Source organism: Drosophila melanogaster, chromosome 2R, assembly GCF_000001215.4.
Source record: "Drosophila melanogaster chromosome 2R".
NCBI lineage: Eukaryota > Metazoa > Arthropoda > Insecta > Diptera > Drosophilidae > Drosophila > Drosophila melanogaster.
In genome coordinates this window covers 14,111,628-14,128,587 of record NT_033778.4, presented here as the reverse complement: position 1 = coordinate 14,128,587, position 16,960 = coordinate 14,111,628, and the positions used below count along the sequence as shown (strand labels likewise).

General features: G+C 40.5%; 1 protein-coding gene across 4 annotated transcripts in view; it reads left to right on the top strand.

Annotated features, from left to right (window-relative positions):
* Prosap overlaps positions 1–16,960 on the top strand; it is an 80,447-nt gene that overhangs the window by 12,315 nt on the left and 51,172 nt on the right. For all 4 annotated transcript variants that reach the window (NM_001259386.2, NM_001299474.1, NM_001299473.1 and 1 more), the window contains exon 2: positions 14,292–14,372. The gene's annotated coding sequence lies outside the window, so the exon portion shown is untranslated. The remainder of the gene's footprint in view (positions 1–14,291; positions 14,373–16,960) is intronic.

Sequence of the window (16,960 nt, the reverse complement as noted above, 5' to 3'; positions counted from 1 at the left end):
ATTTACATTTCATTTTGAATTGGAATTCATTTTAGTATTTTATTTATTTCCTTGTCGTATTTACCCCACCCCCTTTTTTGTGTTTGATTTATTTTCAAACTGCGCTTTTCATAAGCCAACAAACAAGTCGCTGATTGGCGGCCCTGAAAAACTGAAAAAAAAAGAAGATGGGAGAAGAATGCGGCGGCTGAGACCCTTTGAAGTGTTTGTTGTTAGTCATCTTCAGTGCTGCGATAAGGATTATTGTATATTTCACTAACAAATAGTTCATTGGAATCCTAATTGCATGCACTGATGCATTATTTATTGCTATTTAATTTATTCCAACCGAATTCGTGTGTGATGCAAGAGCTCAAACAGCACCAGAAGTGCAAGTTTGCAAATTAATTGAAATTGAATTTACTGAAGTTGCTTGTAATTATGTTAATTAGGCAAAATTCACAGCGCACATTATAAACTCGCTGGTGTGTGTGTGTGTGTGTGCGGCTTTCAGTTAAAATGACAGCTCAGAATACAAGTCGAAAAGTTCAGTCGTCAACTTTGAAAAGTTGCTCCGAAACGCAGGGGAAAAAGCCCAGTTGAAAATAATTATACACATGGTGGAAATGCCTGGCTCCAGAACGGCGATCCCTTCGAGGTTCTTCACTCCCGATGATGGGCGTTAAATGAGAAAAAATCCGAAGAGATGAATGTGGAAAATAATAATAAATGATATTTGGGGCGGGGCCCTTTTTATTTAGGGCCCTTAACCTTTTGAAGTGCAAGCGGGGCCAAGTGAACGATTCACTATTGCATCGTTTTCCCACAGGTTCTCGAGAAAGTGTTCCTCTTTAATAACTTTAATTGAATTTAGGTGAAACAAATGGCCTAAGGCATCAATAACCAAATGAGTTTACGTGCTCAATTAATCATTTTTATTGCTAACAAATATTGAAGAGATTTTTGAAAGATTCAAGTTATAACTAATCAAGTAATTTCTTGTATTACCTTGTAATTCTTAGAAAACTTAATGCTTCTTTTTAAAGAGAAGTTTCATATTTAAAACTAAATGAATGCCTTATTTCACAGTGTGCAAAGGTACACATACCTTTCTCATTCAGCACATTCAACGCTTTTCTTAGCCCAACTATAATTTTATTGCTGCAAACCGATCAGCATCATAGAACTCGCTAGATATATCACCTTAATAATTGTCAGAGGCAAAAGGCAACATTTTGCAATTAACACGCCGCATGCTCGTTGAAAGCGCTTCACTTTGGTCGGAACGCCTGTGGCGGGATGCAGACGCAGATACACGGCTAGATTCAGATAGCAAGATAGTCAGATACAGATACAGATACAGAAAATCTCTGCATGAATCTCCGCCGAGACATTGACTCCAATTGAGCAATGCAATACGAAGCGGGCGGCAAAGTGGGGGCAACTCGCTCGAGTTAAGTCATGTGTGGGCTTCATTTACAACTCACTCAACTTTTGTTTTGGATGCTAGATGCTGGATGCTGCGGGGAATTGGAACTGAGACTGAACATGGGTTGGGGACTTGGGGATTGGAACTGGAGTTTCGCCCACAAAGTGCAGAGCGTGGCGAATCGCTTCTCCTCTTCTGCTTCGCTCTGAAGTGCTCTGAAGTGTCGACATGGAGTCTGACAATTGCAAAAGTTGTTTATGACCAAAAAAAAAAGAGAAAATGTATATTAAATGTACGAGTGTTTTTTAAGCATTTGTGTTGTGGCTCTGACACATAAAGCGAAAGATTGTGCGTCCGAACACTCTTGATTGCACTTTATATGCATATTGAATGTGGCCAGCCCACTGCATTCGATCCTCTTCTGTGTAAATTCAAGTTCAGCGATAAGGTTGCCCCAACTATGTGCTCAACTAATTTCCACGCAAACATAAACACCGACATCAAACCGAACTTCTTGCTGCTCAAAGGGCCCGAGCAGCAGCTAAATATTATTTATATGAATTAGCGCAGCAAGCTAGATGCTGCTGCGGCTGCTGCTGCTGATGATGATGATGCCGATGTTTATGTTGATGCTACATTTTGCCCCTGGCAAAGCGGAGTGAAATAAGGCGAAGTAAAGCAGAGCAAACGATGCAATTTTATGCGCAGACGCCTAAATTGAAAGCGACGCGTAGCGGACGCAGCAGAACTCAACGAGGCGTTCTATATTTACACTGAGAAAAAATGTAACCAAACTGAATTGGGGAGCAGAAGATAAAAGATTGGTCGCTTAAAACGTCAGGTTATAGCTTAATAAAGGTGTATCTAAACATATTATTATTAAATAAGATAAGAAATTATTATTTTTATATAATCTCTTCAACAAATGAAGCAAAGATGTTTTTATATTTTATTAAAGCATTATGGTCTAATAGAAAATATATCTGTCTGTGCAAAATCGGCGAAGGCTCCGCAGTTTGAGAGCAACTGTGCGTGCTCTTTCACTTCACTGCATCCCCTCCACCCCACCCCACCTCACTTTCGGGGCAGCCTCTAGGGTCATTAACATGCCCGGCAGGAGAAAAGCAGAAAAACCAAACAGGAGAGAACAGGCACAGAATGAAAAGTATACAAAGCCAAATCCAGATGTGGGGGAAATGAGGGGGAAAAGTTGAAGTCGGAGCCGCAAAAGAGAATGCAACCAGATAAAAAAAAGTAAAAAAAAAACAAGCGACGCGACCCTGGAGCAACAAAGCGCGTCTACATTTGTGGGTGGTGCTGCTGTTGTCAGTGGTGTGCGGTGGGGAGTTGGTGGTGCGGTGCAGTTGTGCAGCGGTGGATCCCCAATGGTGGTTGTCGGTTCCCTTTGGGGTCCAAGGTGCCATGAGTTTGCCTATTCTCCAACTGTTTGTTGTACGTGCCGCGTCTCTTATTGCCAGTCGGCGGTTAAAAAAGGGGGGACAAATGGGTAGATGTAATCCTGGAAGTCTGGGCAAACCATGAGGAGATCCTTTCGAACAGAAAAGGGTTGGCAATTAAAACTAAAATTAGAATTGCTGGTATTACTAAGCAAATATATATTGATTGCTTGCTAACCATTCAATAGAAAGTTTACCATCTAATGATCTATAGAAACATGTTTAGGAAATTTGTACAATACATTTAGAAACGTGAGCCGGAGAGAAGAAATAATTTTAATGTAAAATCAAATATCTGTGAAATTAACTTTTGTTTGGCTTTACTGATATAATATAGTAAAGCATCCATAGCAAATTGTAAATTTTAAAGAAAAAACATCTCACAACACACAATTTGTATTATTCAACAGTTTGTAACTTTGTTTACTTAGCCACATGCCTAATTATAGGCCAACTGAATTATCCATTTGCAAAACTTGTTCACTAATCGTTTCTGTCTTTCCGTTTCTCTTTGCAGGTAATTAAATGGTAATTTCTCATCGATTTCATGGCATATTTAGCGAAGTAAGCCAACTCGCAGCTCGGATGATGATGCCTCATAATCGCCTCGCCTCGACTTGACTGGCAATGTGGCTAAGGCAAATAAGGCTCATTAATGTAAGCCAAAGACAACAGAAATCTGCTCCTTTGTTTGCAAATTTTTCGTTGGGTTCTGGGTTTTGGTTTCTGCGAAACATGAGAACGCATATTGTTAGGATAAGGCGAAGGTATGGTATATAAATAGTTATGACTGCCCAAGTGCCCAAGTGAATGAACTTTGCCGGCTATTGTGTGTGTGTTACTTTTACTTGGCCCGACACTTTCGCAGGCACATTTCCTGTTCCTAATACTCGGCTGACATGCAACAATTTTCAACCTTTTCATTTGGGCACCCAAACAGAATGGAGAGAGAACTATTAAGTCCGATTGCCAACTTTCACTGATAATGCCAGCAATTATGTATTGCTCCAGTTAATGCCATCACTCGTCTTTTATCCACATCATCATCTAACATTGTAATGACATAATTATGTTGGCTTTTCATGGGTCATTCTAGGGGGTCAAACACGTGTCTAGTCCACCACGTCATCCTTCAATTAGCAGTCTGTGTGAAAGGTGACACGAGCGTGTTAAGTTGTCGGGTAAACGCTGGAAAAGAACCCATCTGCAGACCCTTTGATTTGAGCCAAGAATTAGCATTTTTCCCCCCTCAGCTTGAGAAACAATCTTGGGGCCCAAACAATGAAGACGAATTTGTACAGTTTCTGCTTGGCTGATTCCGGCCAACAGATCCCACCGAAAAGCAGCCACTCAACAAGGGTCTAATGGGTTTTAAAAGTGACCAAAATTTGGCTTGTGCCCCGCGTAAACTGGCTAAATTAAACGCGGACGCTAAGTTGGCTAAGAGGTGGGCCAACTCGAATTGGGCAAACATTGTGGAATTGAAGTGTATTGAGGCTTTTGGGGCATGTCGAAGAATGCATTAGCCGAGAATTGAGTACATACCGGTGATGATGGGGAGAAGGTTTACATAACAGATAGAAGCATCTACAATTTCCTTTTTTTTTTTTGAAAAGCGTGATAATTATTTACCAGAATTGATAAGAGAAGCAAAGAAGAGCACTCCGAAATGTAAGTAAATATAAAAATATCTGGAATAAATGAAAAAGTATTATTTACATTTACCTTGAAAAACGAACACAACAAAATGAATTACTTATTATAAAACATATCATTTATATGTTTTTATTGGTTTTTTATGTGTATTTTAAGTTTAACTTTAATGCATTTAAATAAATTGGCATTGCTTGCATAAATCAGGTATATTTATTTATTGCACAAATTGTTATCAACTCCAATCCAATTACGTTTGCTGAATGCATTGTTAAAATAACTCCACATTTTATGTCGAATTTAACTTTCGGCTCTTAATTTATTATCCATCATTTGCCATAACCCGTTTAAATCGAACTCTTATCTAAACTTGTGTGATATATGTTTATAGATTTTATCTTACCCCGTTTTAGACATAGTTTCAATCGATTTTATTAGTCCACAGCTAAATGATGATGATTTGGAAACAATAGAACCGGCTGAGAATTATAATGAACCCGATACGCTTTCAGTTCTATTGGCCATTAAACAAAATGACTTATTTCCCAGCTTCCATTTGCACTAAAAGCCCAAAATGTGGAAACCACTTTGAACCAGTTCTCAATTGAGTGCAAATAAAAGTAAAACTATTGACAAAAGCTGAAAGTGAGCACAGTTTTGCCGATGTCAACCGAGCAGCTACTTAAGCTACATTTTTTCTTTGTTTTTTTTTTTTCTTAACTTGGAGCGTTCAACGATCGCTTAGTTAACTCCCAGCCCTATTCACGGTGCACTGATATATGAAATTTTGAGTCGAAAACGATGCGATCTCTTTTGTCGCCGGCAATTTTTGGCACTAATTTGACAAGGTCGTCGTCTCACTGGGCTTTTGTTGGCTTGGCTCGAAGAAATCACGACCCAAACACGTTCGAAGTGATTTCGACTGGCCCCTTTTTATTTTTTTTGGGTTTGAATTCGTATTTTGTTTATTTTGCATTTTGAGTGGTCCAAGTCGTCAGCTTATTTCGCAGATATTTGCATAAACATTTGACGGCGGGGTGGGGTGCGAAAAAGCTGCCGTGAAATGTTGTCATTCATATTAATTTAGTGGGTCACCGGGCGGTGGTGACCCCGATCGTGCGGATTTCCTGTTAGAAAGGCTCTGACTAACTGACTGCCCGATTGTTTTCCCCCCCTTAATAAATCGCATCTCTTTTTTAAGTGGGTAATGAATAGTCAAATTTGGCTTCGTGACTACAGATGGCAGACAATTAACCCTAGAGCACCGAACTATCCCCACTCACCCACCTGCTGTGACCAGCAGTTCGCTTTTGAACTTTCATTCCTTTTGGATTATGCAAGTGGATTGGATGGTAGTGTGGTAGTATGGTAGGATGAGGATGAGGATTTCTGCCCAGATAAGAGCTGGCGAAGGCAGAGCTAATTAAATTATAAGCCAAGTCTGACTCTGACCCAAGATGAGCTGTGCGAGGGAATGGGGTCACCAGAAGGTGGCCCCACCCCCATTTTCCGCCGAGAGTGGTTAAATAATATCCAAATGGATGCTTTCGGTGTTTGCCGTTCGTGTTTTGCTGGTGTTGATTTGGCCATAAATTTTGTATGCTTTTGACGCCGAAATCGACGACCACAGCCGAAAAACATTCACGGAGAGATGAGGTAATGCAGCAAATAACTCTTGAGTTACAGTGGGATTATATTGACCAGTCCACTCGAAAAGCCAAATGAACTTCAACTATTTTGTCGGCTTTTTATGCTACCGCCAGTGCTGCGGCTTATATATTGATATTTAATATGACCTAAGGGTCTTTTTCACGGCCTTTACACCAATTGAGTTTCCGTTTTATTACTTCCCGCCTTTAAATACTGAGTAATTTAATAAGTTATTGTCTGATCATTATGAGTATGATTTTTGTTTTTGACTATTAATAAAACCTTTGAAAGATTACGAAATGAGTACAGTTTAACTACCGTCGTGGCAAAGTGATTACTTCTTTGTGTATAAAAAATAGCTGAAATTCCAATATGCACGCCCATTTTGGCGCTCGTAACAATATTTCGATTTTTATACTTTTTGGTAGTTTATTGCGAAAAATAACTCTGCATGGTTTTAACAAGAACTATTTCAAAATGAGCTTTGACCTTTAAAGCCTTGGTTTAAAAAATAATATTTAGTGTTGCAACTTTTCATCGTCTTTAAATAGCCCGCACAAATCTATACAAAACATTCATAAAACTTTGAAACTCAATTTACCAACCGGCTGTTTTGTGCTCCTCATTAGGACAGGACACCCACTGTGCCACATGGAGCAGTTGCTGGACGCAAACATGAATTATGCGTAGACAACTCGCGGGTTGGTTAGTTCACCACCCACTCCTTTTTCCCCGCTTTTGGGTCTGTCATCGGGCGTTGTCAACGAAATGTTTGTGGCCCGAAGGCAACTTGAGGCCAAGTGACGGCGGCATCATTTCAATTGCGTTTTATGGCCATAAATAAGCCCAACGGCGGCTGACAGATTTTCGCAGCGAGAGGGTGCAATGGCTGGCTGCTTAACAAGGAAAATGGGAAAAACTACGAGTGCATGCAGACGATTTTGCTGGCAAAGTCGTGATCACACTTGACTACCAATTACCTGAGCCCATCAAATCGAATGTGAGGTGGATTCTACCGGCAAAGTTAATAATCTCATCAGCTGGAGACGCTGGCTGTGAGATCGAGAATCTTCACTTCACTGGCCAATTTGCATAGGCAACAATGCTAAATGGACTGTAATGACGTACCAGCCAGGCAATTCAATTAATTAGTCTGACCAAGAGCGCTTAGCAATTCCCTACATTTTGCTCTCCACCACCGTTGGTTGGTTTTTCTTGTTGCCACACGCGTGTGATGAACATTTCCGCCGTGGAAAGCGAACTGCTCCACTCCGTGTGTGTGTGTGTGTGTGCTTATGTGTGTGCTGCAATCAAAATTAATTAAGGCACAAAGAGAGGCGGCCAGATGCTTTGCATGGCTTTTCCTCCGACCTGCCACTTTTTATTGCCTTTTACCGCAACGCTGCACCAATTTCCATTGCACCTGCAGCAGGCACAGCTCCGATGACGTTGTATTTGCTTTTCCACTTCATCTCGAGATCTCTTTTTGTTTCTGTTGTACTACTCCGGGCGGGCACAGTGCCACCAGCGAATGTGCATAATTAGAAGTGGTTACATGTGGTCGATGTGATCGCAGAATCAGTTAGTTGCATCGTTTGCTTGTCCAGCAATCAGCTGGAAAACTGGCAACAGTCAATCAGAGGCGCTTTTCCCGTGGAAAATTGCAGCTGCAGCTCATCCAGTTGAGGGTGCATAAATTAATTAGCCACGCTTGCCAGTGATTGTTGGTCCTTTATTGGTACAGAAAATACTGGGTATCATATATTGTTCCCCATTTTATTACTAACCACAATAAAAAGTGAAGCATAAACTCCATCAAACATAGAAAATATAGTACAAGAACTTCTATTTTATTTGCTGCAAATAGTTAAATAATTCTAAAGAATTACGTTTTTATTGACTGGCTTGAACTGATAAATATGCCTGCATTTTATTTACCAATCATTTGTGGTTCTCACAGTTTTGTCTGACGTTCCTTTCTACTTTTATTGGCGAAATTTCACAATTTATTTAGCCATGATGGGGAACATAAAATCTTAATTGCATTAATAAGCAAATGACTTCACGGGGGGCTTCGCCATTTCCTCAGAGAACTTTCCCAGCACAATTTCCAAGCGAGAAGGGAAAATGAAACGAGGGACATGGCAGCAAATGCATCCTCGCCCGCAAAGTGAAATGCATAATGAGCATAATGTTGGCGCTGCACGACGCAGATTCGGTTGCAAATACATACATACAACTGTCGGTGAGATGCAGATAGCAGATAGCAGATACGGATGATAATGATAATGCAGTGTTGCAGAGACGACACCTGAGAACCGACGGGGAGAAATTTGAGAAATGTGAGCAGTAATTAAATGCAAAACTTGAAGCTTGAAGCGCAAGAAGGAGAACAGCGACAACGTCAACGACGATCCAAGATAATGCATAATTGCAGAAGACAAAAGGAAATGCCAGCGACTCATGAGCCAAGTTGCAGTTGCAGTTGCACTTGCAGAGTGCACTAGCATGCAAAATATGAGAAGAATATCTAATGCCATGCCACCGCATTCTCCATATAGTCGCAAAATGGTAGAATGGTTGTAGTTCGCCAACTGCCACATCCACGTCCGCATCCATCCTTGGCTGGCTCAAAACGGCGTTCAAATTAATGGCCAAGTTTCACATGGGGCAGCAAGAAGCTTAGATGCCAGCACAATTGCCAATGGAAATTGCAGTCATCTCACATGTGTGAGCAGTTTCTCATTGAGTGTGTGAGTGTGTGTGTGTGGATCTGTGAGTGTGCGCCTTCGTTTGTTTGCGAAAGTTGAGTACAAGATACAAGTGGTTAGATACAAACTAGAACAGCAACTGTTTGGGTACGATGATGACTCGTGTTTATCAGTCACGTCAGAGGAATACTCTCCATTTAATAGTTAGCCACAAACTATTATTACGATTATTAAATAATTTATAGATACTATTTTTTATAATGTTTATAGCTCGAAAAGAGCAGTTTCTTAACGCATAAATCTTTTTTTTTTTTATACTTTTTTTTTATAGAGATTGAATATCTGTGCATTTATTTCTGTGCTTTAACTTTTAAGTTCACTTTAACGTTAATTTACTGATTTTAATTATAAGAAAACAGTTTTAGGAAAGCAAGGCTGTTTAAGCCAAACCATTGGTTATGTCACTTGTACCCCTTTGTAGAGCATCAACAAGCATAAGTTCTTGTAACGAAGATGAGTTGGTAAGAGTGACTTGCGGGCTTCGTTTTTCATTTGTGTTAGAACACGGACTCGCAACACGGTGGCAAAAAACAGAAGTTGCCACTGGGAAGTTAACTCCATGTCATTCACCAGCCGGCGGAGGAATGTTCAAACAACATTCAATCAGAACAATCGGCAAGAACAAGGCGGAGCAGTCAGCGCTGATACAAGTCTAGAGATCGAGATAATAAATTTACTGCCAGCCACTATATGCTTCGCCATTTATAAGTTTCGGTTCGCCCCAAAAAGCAGATACTTCCACTTATTTCACTTTCTAGCCACTGCCACTAGCAAACACCATTCTTTTGGCCAAAACACCTGCTGTTGTGCTCAGCTTTTTGTTTGGCTAGTTAAAAGCAGAAAGCAAGAAACTTTATTTGGGTTAGCGATTGTTTAAAAATGCATAAGGATGTGATACTTGGAGTAGCTGAAAGGGAGCACAAGCCCGCAGGAGTTTGGCCAGAGGAGCTACAAAGAGCCGATGGCGAAAAGGGGGGGATCAGTGGGGGGATACAACAGCAAATGGAGCTAAAATTGCGGTGCAGAGAAAGAAATCTTTAATTGTGCATTTTAATCTGCGAACAAAATGTATACAGAATATTACATTGTTTTAATACGTGGGTTGTATTGGTTTCAAGTGGGTTTGCTTGGAGAAGAAGTCGTTATACCTAAAATCAAATCATAGTTCTATTTTCTTACTGTGCAGTAAATGTGAATCAAAGCTAAGACATCTTAGCCACAAAATGGGAAATCCAAGTAGCTGGCTTGAAAAGCCCTTTGCAAACCGCAGAACAAGAAGTTGGCACACTTGCAATTTCAGTTAAATTTGTCTTAGCAGGTGTAGGGATTTTGGCACATAAACTTTGACATCATAAAGCTAAACTGTCTTGAATTTAATATGCAAATCAAGCGACGAGCTTTGCGTTATTTAAATCAACTGAACCGCTCACCCACTCACTTGGCGGCATTCACTGGCAAAAGTTTTTAAATTAAAAAATTATGGTTGGCCAAGTTAATGGCTTTCTCGGTCAGAAGGAAAAAAAAATATAGAAAAATGAACGGCAGGTGGGTGCAGTTTTGCAATTTGAAAGAAGAGTGGGCGAAAGTGGTTCAAGTGGTTTTGTGATTGCGCATGTAAATGCAATTTCATTAAATTGAATATTTATCGGTTGTCATTGAGCAAATTGCAGGTAAATTGAGTTTTATCCCAATACAACCACACCACCTAATAATCACAGTAATGTGTGTGCAGTTATTCCGTCAAGATAATGGACGGAAATCATCATTAGCTGGCAGCTCAGGGCTATAAACATAGTATTCTAAATCTTAAAATGTGAATATATCTATGTATATTGCTTCTTTCTCTCTGACAAATTGCAACTATTTTTGTAACTTCTAAGAATAATGCTCAATGAAAAGAACCGCTTGAACCGGTTACCAGGGAATTCTAGCCGCACAGAAGCCGTTTGATGAGCATAAATCTTGATATCCGAACATTATTAACGTCAATTAATTCTAACCGTTCGAAACGAAGGCCATCCATTAGGAGCTGGATGGTGGAATTCGGCAGGGGGAGTCAGGGAAAACTCACCTGGGATGGATGGATGGTTAGTTGGCATTTCTCCGGAGACCCTCAACCTGTTTTTTCTTAGTTTTTTTTTTTTTGTTTATTCGCCCGCTTTTCTGTAATCGATACGAGTGGCTCTTCGGTCTATTTGTATTTGTATTTACAGCGTTTTCCTGGTGGCCCGCTGTTTTCAGTTTTCCCTCTTTTTCACGTTGTCGTCCCGCCTCACGATTTCCCAAATCCGATTATTATCAAGTCTCACGTGAGTGCACGCTTTGTTGCTGCTTGCTGCTAAGTTTTTTTTTTTATTTTTATTTTTACCTCTGCTCTCGAGTATTGTGCCTTTTACAGTTGCCTTCTGTGCTTCCTTGGAAAATTGCTTTGAACTTGAAAAATTCCCACGTGACGCGGTCAGAATCAATCTCTGCTTCTGGCTTTTCTTTTGCCCTCTGTTCGTGTCACATGTGCCATGCAACACCACCACCCCTTTGCGAATTTTCCGCCAGTGTTTTCCGTGCACGGAAGGCAGCTGCACTTTGCATGTCATTCGGCTAACGGTGTCGTCTTTTCCTCGCTTTTCCCCGCCTTTCTGCGCTTTTGTTTCTTGGCTTAAAGCTTGCATGGTTTTGGTTGCATTTTCTCAGTGTTTTGTGGCAAGTGTCGATTGAATTTAATTGGATGGTTTTTTCGTGCATTTCATATCTTTCGAGGGGCTAAAAGGCACATTTTGAATTCTCAAACTCGTGGGCAATTTCATTTATTGGTTTGTAATTTTTGTGGGAATTTTAGTTGGTTTCAAATTGGAGCTAAATGAAAGGATTGATTTTATGGTTGAATGCAAAATTCATTTACAAAGGTAATTCTCGAAAATGCAGTCTTGTTACTTCCATAGTCGTGGTTATTAGTCTTCTGAAATGCATTCCAACTATGGAAAAATGAATTGCTAGTTTGTTTTTATTGCAGAATAAAACTTAATAAAATATGCAGCCCCGTTCCGGAGTTTCCATTAGCACATCTGCTGCTCTACACTTTCTGTACAACCCATTCGTGGCACTTAGCAGATCTCGGCTAGTCTGGCAGCCCATCCATTGCACGGTTAAGTGTTAGTCAGTAGAAAAACCCAAACAAAGTGATTTTCGTGGTAAGCTATCCCCCCCCCCCCTTTTTGGCCAAAAGACAAAAGGCTGCAGATGGCACTCACTTTGCTAGCACGTTCCATCGAGGGGAAGTGCATAGTTCGCGAGTCGTAAACTGGCTTTTTTACGATTGGTGGCTCAGAACGAGACTTGGCCAAGACCGGTGGCAATTAAATATAAGTTAACACTTGGCTTTGGTGGGGGGAAAGGGCGACAGTTCATAGATGTCAAGTTCAGGGTTACTTCAAGGGCTCGGAAATTACCTGTCAGAGTCGTCCAAAGACAAAGTGTGTAATTAATTTGCAAGCGTCCTAATCCATCAAATCTTCTGTTTCCCCTTTTAAAAAATTCATGGGAGTTGCGCTGGGTTCGGTGGGATATTCCTTTTGATTTAATGAGCTTTTTATTGCCTGCTCTCATAGGATTGAATTCTTTGTGCAATCGGTTCATTGAGCTCTGGTCTAATTAATGGTTCATTAAATCCGCACTTTGATTAGGGTTCCTTGGGTTTGCTTTAATTTAACAGTAGTTAATTACGGTTCTAGATAAACGTTTCAGTTCCGAGTATTTCCTTTAGCACGCAGCATGTACATACATACTTAACCATATTGAGGGAAATTTGTAAGACTACAAGTTTTTCTTAAACTACTTTACTGCGATAGTGATTATAGTGATTTATAATTGCTAGTTCATTGAAGTTTTAGTGCCTGCTATTTAAGTAAACACCGTTTGAATAACCATTTATAAGGCTTTGCATCATCCTCAGTATAAGCCTACTGTGCTGTCATATGGTTTTTGATGACGATGCTGATGAAATCTAAGCGGCTTAGGTTTTAGAAAACCCCCAAATGCAAAAGGCTTCTACTGCCAACTCCCAAGTGGCTGCGTAATCAAATGCATGTAATTTGAGTTTAATGAGTGTCAAAGTTATTAAAAATCATTTGCTCCGACCAGTTATGGTGGCATTTTCAGCCAATGGCTTTAGCTGTGGCTTTCGGCCAGTCAGCGGGCCAGATTTTCGGTCCATGAAAGGCAGCAGCTAACGCAAACATTACAAAATCGTTTCGAGACATTTTTGGGTTCGTCATCGGGCTTAATTACTACGCGGCCAAGCTCATTCTCCCGCCAACGATTCTGGTTAAATGAAATGTGTCAATAAATTCAAATGGCGGCATTCGAGCCGAGTCCAAAATTGAGTTATTAGAAGTAGGCCGCTAAATCGATGTGAGATCTTTTAATAAACTTGTTGTGTTGTGTGTCCCAGACAGCAACGGCAGCAACAAATAGCAAAATAACAAACAATAATTACAGACGACAGTGTCTGCCATAAGTTGTGCCACCAGTTTGGCGATACTCGGCGAAAAAATCACTTTAAAATTCTTGGAAAGCCAATTGTTTATATAACTTAATACACGTTTCGAGTTCGTGGATTTGATTTGTTTATTCAAAGACATGCCAGCGTTTCCAACGAAATTAGGCGAATTTGTTATGGCTAACAAACTATGAAATTGTAGATTTTGCTGTCCTGATTCATACGTTTCGCAGTGGCTGCCAAATTCGATAGTACATTTTAAATTCGCAATTGATATACAAGTGCGCACCAAGTGACTTTTGGTTAATGGTTAATGGCTGGCGGGCAAGTTATATACTTGGGCAGTCTAAAGCCTCGATAGCTGGCTTGTATTGGCAGTCTTGGTCTGCGCCTGAAATTGCCAAATGCAATTTTTATGCTCTTTGACGTGGGCGTTGCACACCCACTACCCCATCACTTTCCCCAACCCTCCTACTCTGATATTGATTTGATTGTGTGCGTCTGCTGCTCTCGGTTGCTCACATGGCGTATGATTGATGGCTCTGCGGGCACGAAGGAGCTGCAAACGATGGAGCATTCCTGCCTGAGCTGCTGCTGCTGGATATATAAATTGCACTTATTCGGGGAATTGACAGAAAAAGTATATGCACGTTAAATATAAATTAATCAAGTAGAAGATAAGTGGAGGTTGAATCTGAGAAAATAATCGAGATTAAGATGCCGAGTAACAAGAGATCCACTAAAAATTAAACCTTGTTAGAAGTGATTTTTTATGGCGCTCTTGCTATTTTTCAGTGTAAGAATATAAATAAATATTGCTCACAAATAACCAGTTTGTTTTAATTATTTAATTGCAGTCACAGCCACCACATGTCTGGCCCTACAGTTTGAGCAGCACTGGGTTCTAAGCAACGTGTGGGACGAAGAGTGAGAAAGCGGTAAGTTAGGCGACTCGTGTTACTTATACAGCTAAACGCAAAACCCATAATTTGTTCCCCATTGAAACGTATATATCTTATATCTTGGAGTCGTTACTTTTTTTATGGCCGTGTTTTCATGTGTCCATCTGTAGAGTTGTCGGTTGTCATTTGTTGTTTTGGCTTTGAGATTTGCACTGCATTCGGAAACCGGTCGAATCGGTTTCTGTGGTGGTGATCACAGGCATTTGCATAAAGTTTTGTTCTGTTTTTCTCTTTAATCGGTGTGTCGGTGGGATTTTTCTCCAACCGCTGGATTTTAATTTATTTTCATTGATTGCACATATACAACTTTTGACTTAATGGCTCGCTGACGTAACTCGAGCTGCTGAAATTAGCAAAATAGTCGTAATATTCACCTCATGGATTTCTACGACTCTCTGCAGGATTTTTAGCAAATTGTGAAATGGTGCGATTTAATTAATCGATCTGTAAGTTTGGTTAATTTGCTATTGGATTTACAATTTGTTAAAAAACGCCGATGGGCGTTATATATGTGATTTTAGTTGGTGGCTAGTGGGAAATGAACACCTGCAAAAGTCGCGTCAATTGAATTACATTATTGCATTAATTTGTTAGGCTTTCAAATCTTTTTATGGCTTAACGTAAGCTTTTTTTTTTTAAATGTCTTCTTGGTTTCATTTGAACTTTCGCCATAAACTAGTTTCAAACTATGAGCAAACAATTCATATGAAATAAAAGCCAAAATGTCAATGGTTTATTTGATATTCTTCTCGATTCCCTGCAGATTTATCTGATTCTGTATTAACTTCTGTTTCTGTTTTCTGGTTCTGAACAGGAAGTCGATGGCTGGCCACCTAGGTACATAAGTGGGTTCTGTGGTTTTTCGGTGCCTCGGTTTCAGATGATTCGAAGGTAATTTGTTGCCGGTCCGTGGGCCTAGACAAAGGACTGATTGCCGGACTTGACTGACAGTTGGGGCAGCAAAGGGTTAAGGTAGTGGCCACACACAGTTACGCCCAAACTCAAGTTAGGGCTAATTTTGCCATTGTATTAGCCAATTGTGGTGGCTGTTCCTCGTTTCCATCCTCAGGTTTCCTTTAGCTTGCGATTTTTATTTCAGCTTCAGTTTGTTTGGCCAGCATAATGATGCCACTTGATTGAAAACGAACGTGACTGGAAAACAAGTTTCGGGGTTAAAGTTTTCTTCTTTTCCTTTACTCTCTCGGCTTCTTTTGCCACTCTGCGGTCTTTTCTACCAATTCGAATACTGTTCGAATAAACAGAAAATAGCGAAATAAATTAGCCAGGAGATGCTCTCAGCCATGAACTTCTGTGACATGTTTTCCTGCCTCAGCTTTATTAGCCGACCGAGGACGAGGAGCCAGGCGAAATTGCATTTGGTATTATTTAATTAAAGTTTTCTCTCCATCGTCGTCGTCTTCTTCGTTCTGATGTGGTCCGGGCGCCATTTTGTTGCATGCTTCCTAACAGAATTATGTGCGCATTTCCGTTTCCGGCACATGCAACAATGCACCGAGAGCAGTCAGCGCGGAAAACGGAGTCTTCGATTTAGCCCAAGAACAGTGGAAGTAAAAAAAATGCAATGAAATCTAAAATATGTCTTATTCTTAAATTACTTTTAATAGTAAATTCATTTCAAATTGCTCTATTAACATTGGGCAGAGAGGAGAGCTGAAAAACATTCTAATCGTTTGGAAAATTAGCTTTCTCCAAATTAAATTCCGTTTTTGATTAAATCCCATTTATTCCACTGTCCACAGCGCTGGATGGTGGAAGAATAATAGTTTGCCATTATTAAGTTTGGTGCGCGGGTGTATTTTGCATGCGCTTTGTTGATGCCGCCGATGCTGCTTCCGATTTTGCTGCAGTTTGCTGCTGCCGTTGCCAAGGCAAATTATTTACGGTGCGCACAACCAACAACTGAGTGTGGCACAATAAGTGGCTACGCAAGGACCTGGTCCTGGCACCCTTCGCTCGTCCGTAAACCCATCACAAATCTCCACAAGATTGAGCGGCAAGCCATTGCAATGACAAAAGTAATTTGCTTTTAAAGCACCACCGACTGCAGCATCGGGCGAAGGCAATTTAAATATGCATGGGCCATTATGCATAAGCGATGCAGTTGCTCCATCCACGGATATTTGTGCACAGCGGGAAAATCGAGGTATCAACATAATCCAAAATGGAAGAAATATGGTCTCAGTATGGATTATTTGTAGTAGAACAGAATATTACAAACCTGTGTAGTGTGGCGAAAAGCTATCAACTGAAGTGCGTAATATGAAAGTGAAAGCTATCTTTTCAGTGTACTCATACTTACTTATGGGTGTCGTGTGTGCCACATGCAACTCCAGTCGCATTTAGTTGCGCATTCGAGCAAACCCATTGGGGCTCTCCACTGACCCACTAAAGTCGCGCCCGCCCGTTCGGTTCACGGACTCCAGGGACCTGATGCTGTAACTAATTCCAAGCAGAGCCCATTCGATGTGGCATATTTAAAACTTAATTTACATGGCTGTCCTTTGGCCGGTTAAACCCTAACCTTTAGCCCCTTCATGTTCGTT